The sequence below is a fragment of the Piliocolobus tephrosceles genome, chromosome 12 (genome assembly GCF_002776525.5).
Source record: "Piliocolobus tephrosceles isolate RC106 chromosome 12, ASM277652v3, whole genome shotgun sequence".
NCBI classification, from domain to species: domain Eukaryota; kingdom Metazoa; phylum Chordata; class Mammalia; order Primates; family Cercopithecidae; genus Piliocolobus; species Piliocolobus tephrosceles.
Window position 1 is genome coordinate 80,214,853 of NC_045445.1, and position 6,298 is coordinate 80,221,150.

Consider the following 6,298-nt stretch of genomic DNA (forward strand, 5'->3'; position numbering starts at 1 on the left):
CTTTAAAGTTCTCTAATATTATTACTTGGAATACGCTTTCTATCCCTATCTCTTTCTCTATCTCCTTTTTAAGGCCAGTAACTCTTAGATTTGCTATCCTGAGGCTATTTTCTAGATTCTATAGGCATGCTTCATTTTTAAAATTCCTTTTTCTTTTGTCTCCTCTGGCTGTGTATTTTCCAATAGCCTTCTTCAGGCTCATTAGCTCTTTCTTCTCCTTCATCCATTGAGCTGTTAAAGGACTCTAATGCATTCTTCAGTGTAGCAATTGCATTTTCACTCCCAGAATTTCTGCCCAATTCTTTGTAATTATTTTGATCATTTTGTTAAATTTATCTGATAGAATTCTGAATTTCTTCTCTGTGTTATCTTAAATTTCTTTGAGCTTCCTCAACACAACTATTTCAAATTCTCTGTCTAAAAGGTCACATATCTCTGTTTCTCTAGAATTGGCCCCTGGTACTGTATTTATTTCATTTGGTGCTGCCATGTTTTTCTCAATGGTTTTGATACTTGTAGACATCTGTCTGCACAGGTCATTGAAGAGTTAGGTGTTTATTTTAGTGTTCACACTCTGAGCTTTTTTGTGTCTGTCCTTTTGTTGAAGGCTTTCCAGATATCTGAAAAAAAACTTGGATGTTATGATCTAAGCTGTATCTGCATTAGGGTACACCCTAAGTTCAGTAACACTGTGGGTCTTGATGACCAGTGGTACCATCTTGACAGTCTTAGACAAGATCTAGGAGAATTCTCTGGATTACCAAACAAAGACTTATGTTATCTTCCCTTAATTTCCCCAAACAAATGGAATCTCTGTCTCTCTGTTCTGTGGCCACAACTACTAGGATTATAATGAGTCAGACCTGATGCCAGCACACCACTGGCTCTCACTCAAGGCCTGCTTTAAATATTCCTTCGCTATTCCCCATGTTCACTCAAAGCCCTGTGGCTCTGCAATCAGCAGGTTCTAAAGCCAGCCAGACTTGTGTCTTTTCCTTCAAGGTGTCCTCTTTAGCCTAGTCCCTGAGTTGGCCCAGCAGTGTCATTTAGGAGCCAGTGACCACAGTCAAAATGTTTAGAAGGCTCTCTGGCTTACTGTGGCTGAGCTGGGACTCAATCCACAAAGTGCAGTCCTTCTTACTCTTCCTTTCTTTTTCTAGAGTTAGTGGAGCCTCACTCTGTGGCCACCACTACAGGCCCACAGGGATTACTGCCAGACTATTGCTAATGTTCCCTTAAGTCCTAAGGGCACTTCAGTCAGTGTATGGTGAATGCTGCCTGGCCTAGAACTCACCCTTCAAAGCACTGGGTTCCCCTCTGATCCAGGGCAGGTTCAAAAATGCCATCCAAGATCCAAGGACTGGCATTGTGGACCCCAAGATGCTGTTTGGTGCTCTATCCCCTGTGGCCAAGTTGGTACATAAGTTGCAAGACAAAGATTCTTTCACTTTTTCCTCTACTTTTCTCGAACAGAGGGGCCCTCTTCCCATCACCATCACAGGTGGGAATGTGCTGAATTTTACCTAATGCCAACAAGTTTAAGGGTCTTACCCAAGTCCCATGAGTTACCCTTTGCATATCACTGCTGGTTAGAAGTTAACTTAACCAGGAAGGCAAAAGAAATGTACAATGGAAACTATAAAACATTGTGAAAAGAAATGTAAAAAGACTTAAACAAATGAAACGATATCATATATTCATGCATTGTAAGACTTAATATTAAGATGACAGCACTAGTCAAAGTAATCTACAAATTTAATGCAATCCTATCAAAAATTCCAATAATACTTTTTTCATAAATAGAAAATAATTAAAATTTATATGGAACCACAAAAGACCACAAAATATTTTGGCTGAATATAACCGAAGCAATTCTGAGCAAGAATAAAGCTGGAAGCATCATACCGCTGGATTTTAATATATGTTATAAAGGTACAATAATCCAAACAGTATAATGCTGATGTAAAAATAAAAACACAGATGAATGGAACAAACTAGAGAACCCAGAAATAAACCCACAAAAATATGATCAACTGATGCCAAGAATACGCAATGGAGAAATGATAGTCTCTTCAATAAATGATGTTGAAACAACTGGATATCCATATGAAAAAGAATGAACTTGAACCATTATCTCACGCCACACACACAAAAAAATTCAAAATTAATAAAAGACTTAAATGTAAGGCTTAGAACTGTAAAACTCCTAGAAACAAGATAGAGAAAAAACTTCTGGGCATTGGTCTTGGCAATGATGTCTTGAATAACACAACAAAAGCAAAAATAGACAAGTAGGAATATATCAATCTAAAAAACTTCTGCAAAGCAAGCAACCAACAAAATGAAAAGGCAACCTACATAATGAGAAAAGCTATTTGTAAACAATATATTATCTGATAAGGAGTTAATATCCAAAATAAAAAAGAAACTTCCAAGTCAAGCACACATACACATAAAAATATTCTATTAAAAAGTGGGCAAAGGAAATGAAGATACATTGCTCCAAATAAGATATACCAATAGCCAAGAGATATATTAAAAGATATTCAACAACCCTAATCTTCAGAGAAATGAAAATCAAAATCACAATGAGATGCTACCTCACATCTCTTAGGATGGCCTTTGTCCAAAAATAAAAAATAAAAAATGTTGGCAAAGATGTGAAGAAAAGCAAACTCTTGTACAATGTTGGTGGGAATACAATTGGTGAAGACACCATGGGAAACAGAATGGAAATTTATCAAAAAAGTAAAACCAAAACTACCACATGGTCCAGGAACCCCACTTCTGAATATATATCCAAAGCCATTGTAAAGAGGATACCTCTTGCCCCTCCTTCACCTCCTCCACCTGATGCTTTGGCTGCAGGTCCTCTGGGGGCAGTTCATGTTGACTCAGCTAGGGATCTGAGGGGACACCAACATGATTGACTGACCACCAGCTGTTGCCAGCAGCTGCCACTTCTAGCCCAGCCTACCTGGAGGGGCTGAATTTACTCACTGCATGCTTGGCCCCCAGCCTTGCCCCTGGCCCCTTGCCCTTATTCCTTGATCCTTTGCCCTTTCCCCTGTAGGTGAGCCTTGTTACAAGCTGACGCTTCCATGGCCCCATCTCAATCACAGCCTATGTCCAGTGTCATAGAGTGAAATTACTTTCAGAGTTAAAAGGTTATTGAAAAACAAGATGGGAGATAGATCCCAGAGTCCTCATTAATAAAGTAAGGTAATGGAAAGATGTCTCATCTCAGTAATTTTCTAATCCAGAATGTACACATGATAAAGCCTTACTTTATAATTTTTAATAACCATGGTGCCTTAATCATTTCTATATTGATGAACTATTTGTGGTTTTGTTAAAAAATTGTAAACACAGCAATAATATAAACTTGGAGAACAAATTATATTTTCCTTTAATGCTCGGTATCTAGTTACAAATCATAAATGCATACCCTAGGGGAAAAAATGAACCTCCAACTTTGTATTAGGACTAGTTATTTTGAGAAATTAATTAATTGGGAAAATATGGATACCTATTTCATAATGCCCAGAACCTAATTGAAATATAAATTTAATATTCTACCAGAAGACTTCAAAAAAAGAAAAGAAACAAGATAGAAACTTCTGGTTCTGGAAGGAAAACATCCATGAAAGCCTGATTTTCTGCAGAGAAGATGAAGCTTTGAGTAACATGCCAAAAAGGCAGAGGCAAGGCTGAGAGTAAAATGAGTTGCCTGGGCAAAAGCAAGAGATATACACATGAGCAAACTGGAACAATGAAAAGAGTTGGATGAAAAATCTGACAAACAGTATGCTAAAAATTATACAAGGCCTTTATCTTGAAATTCTGCTGTGCAACAAACACACTAAGTGGAAATTGATCCAGATAAGGAAGTGGGGACACCAGCAGCTTAACAGGTCCAGACACCTAACTGAGTGACTTGTCTTTGTCTAAAGTGAAAGAGAAATATAAGAAAGCCGTGGTTTCCAGTGCATAGTTATACAACAAGAACAATTTAGCCCACCAGATAGATACCCTCAAGCTTGTTATTGAAGAACAGGAGGAACAGATGGTGGAATTTTATAGAGATAATGAAGAATGATCAAAGAAGATAGAAAGACAGAAACATATGTGTAGTGCACTGCAGCATACAATAGATAAACTTAAGCCCTTTGACAAAGGGATGAACTTATTGTAAGCATGGCTTAGTTATAATCCCCAATGGCACTTGCAGTGGTAATGTCAATCATGAATCAGTGGTTAAGCCATCACTGTTGTGTCTCAGGAAGCTGCTCAGGTCTTGGGGTCAGCAAGAAAGGGGCCACATAAAGCTACAAAAACCTGCTGGAGAAAAGGAAGAGCTACCATCACAGTTTAGGAAACTGTAGTTGCAGTAAGAGAAAGAATAGCAGGAGTCCTCCAGGGATGATGGTACAGCAGGTGACCTGGTGGTGCTGCAGAAAGGCTCAGACTTGCAGTTCATCAAAATACAGAGAGATACCAATAAGCAAATTAGTGAAAGTTGAAGATGAACTCAAAGTAGGAAAGGGGAAAGTACAATGAGAGTTTATAAACAGCACTGGACAAGATTGAGGAGATGGAGATGACCCACAGCCACCTCAACACGTGTCTAGAGAAGGTGAAGTCAATAGGAAGGCACTTGTGGCCCAGCAATAGGAAAACCATCCCTCAACCTGGGTGGTGCTCTTTGAGGCCCTGCCCAGAGGTACTGACTCTTTTTGTCCATTGACACAAACTTTTTTCAGTACTGTTTGAAGTTTGTCATTAAAACAGGAACCTTTTATATTATAATTTATAAGAGAATAAAGCAGGTTTAAGTCTTCAAAAATAAAAACTGATGTTTTTGTAGTTTGATTCTAGACTTAAAACTAATTCATGCTGTTTTTATTTTTTATTTCCACAATTTTAGAATCAAGTTTACTCAACATTTTCCCCCAGCTGCTTCAGTGATTGTACACTTGGAGGTGTTAAATTAAAAGTTCACAAGATCAGGCTGAGCACCGTGGCTCACGCCCACAATCCCAGCAATTTAGGAGGACCAGGTGGGAGGATCATGAGGGCAGGAGATCGACACCAACCTGGCTAACATGGTGAAACCCTGTCTCTACTAAAAATACAAAAAATTAGCTGGGTGTGGTGGCACGCACATGTAGTTCCAGCTACTTGGGAGGCTGAGGCAGGAAAATCCTTTGAACTTATGAGGCAGAGGTTGCAGTGAGCTGAGATTGCACCACTGCACTCCAACCTGGGCAAGAGAGAGAGTCTTCATCTAAAAAAAAAAAAATAGAAAGAAAGAAAGAAAAAATCATAAGATCTATAAATTTAGAAACAGAGACTTATAAAGGATTGCAATCTGCAAGGTGGCCATCCAGCAGGCTGGAAAGCACAGCCTCTGGCAAAGACCAGAGACAGACACTTTGAAGGAGGAAGGGTTTAGGGAGGAGCTTTATGCTGAATGGGTTGGCTAAACACACATATTTAACAGGTAAAGGAGTATCTACTAATATTCAGGAAGGTGGTCCTAATGTATGTGTATTTAACAAGCATGCATATAACACATAACCTACATTCACTATGGGGTGGAGACTTGACATTTAAGTGTATTACAATTAGGCCTTAAACATCTAAGAGTCATTTCAGGACACAAAAGCACTCAAGTACGCAGCTTCTGTAAACTGGCCACAACCAGTCCATGGTCAGTGGTTTTATTAATCACTTCTATATATTGAGAAACATATAGAAATATATTCTATATATTCTATATATTTCTATATTGAGAAATAAAGAAATGATTAAGTGGAAATATAGAAATAACTAAGTGGTAATTTCTATATTTCCTTCATTTTGAAATGTATGATTAAAGGCAAGGATTGTCTTAGCAATGCGGGCTCTTCTTTGGTTACATATGAACTTTAAAGTGGTTTTTTCCAATTCTGTGAAGAAAGTCATTGGCAGCTTGTTGGGAATGGCATTGAATTTATAAATTACCTTGGGAAGTATGGCCATTTTCACAATATTGATTCTTCCTATCCATGAGCATGGAATGTTCTTCCATTTATTTATGTCCTCTTTTATTTCATTGAGCAGTGGTTTGTAGTTCTCCTTGAAGAGGTCCTTCACATCCCTTGTAAGTTGGATTCCTAGGTATTTTATTCTCTTTGAAGCAATTGTGAATGGGAGTTCACTCATGATTTGGCTCTCTGTTTGTCTATTATTGGTGTATAAGAATGCTTGTGATTTTTGCACATTGATTTTATATCCTGAGACTTTGCTGAAGTTG

The 6,298-nt window shown here is 38.2% G+C and overlaps 1 pseudogene; it reads left to right on the plus strand.

Moving 5' to 3' along the window:
- The first annotated feature begins 3,101 nt into the window (after window positions 1-3,101).
- On the plus strand, window positions 3,102-4,674 carry LOC111535817 (annotated as a pseudogene).
- The last annotated feature ends 1,624 nt before the right edge of the window (window positions 4,675-6,298 follow it).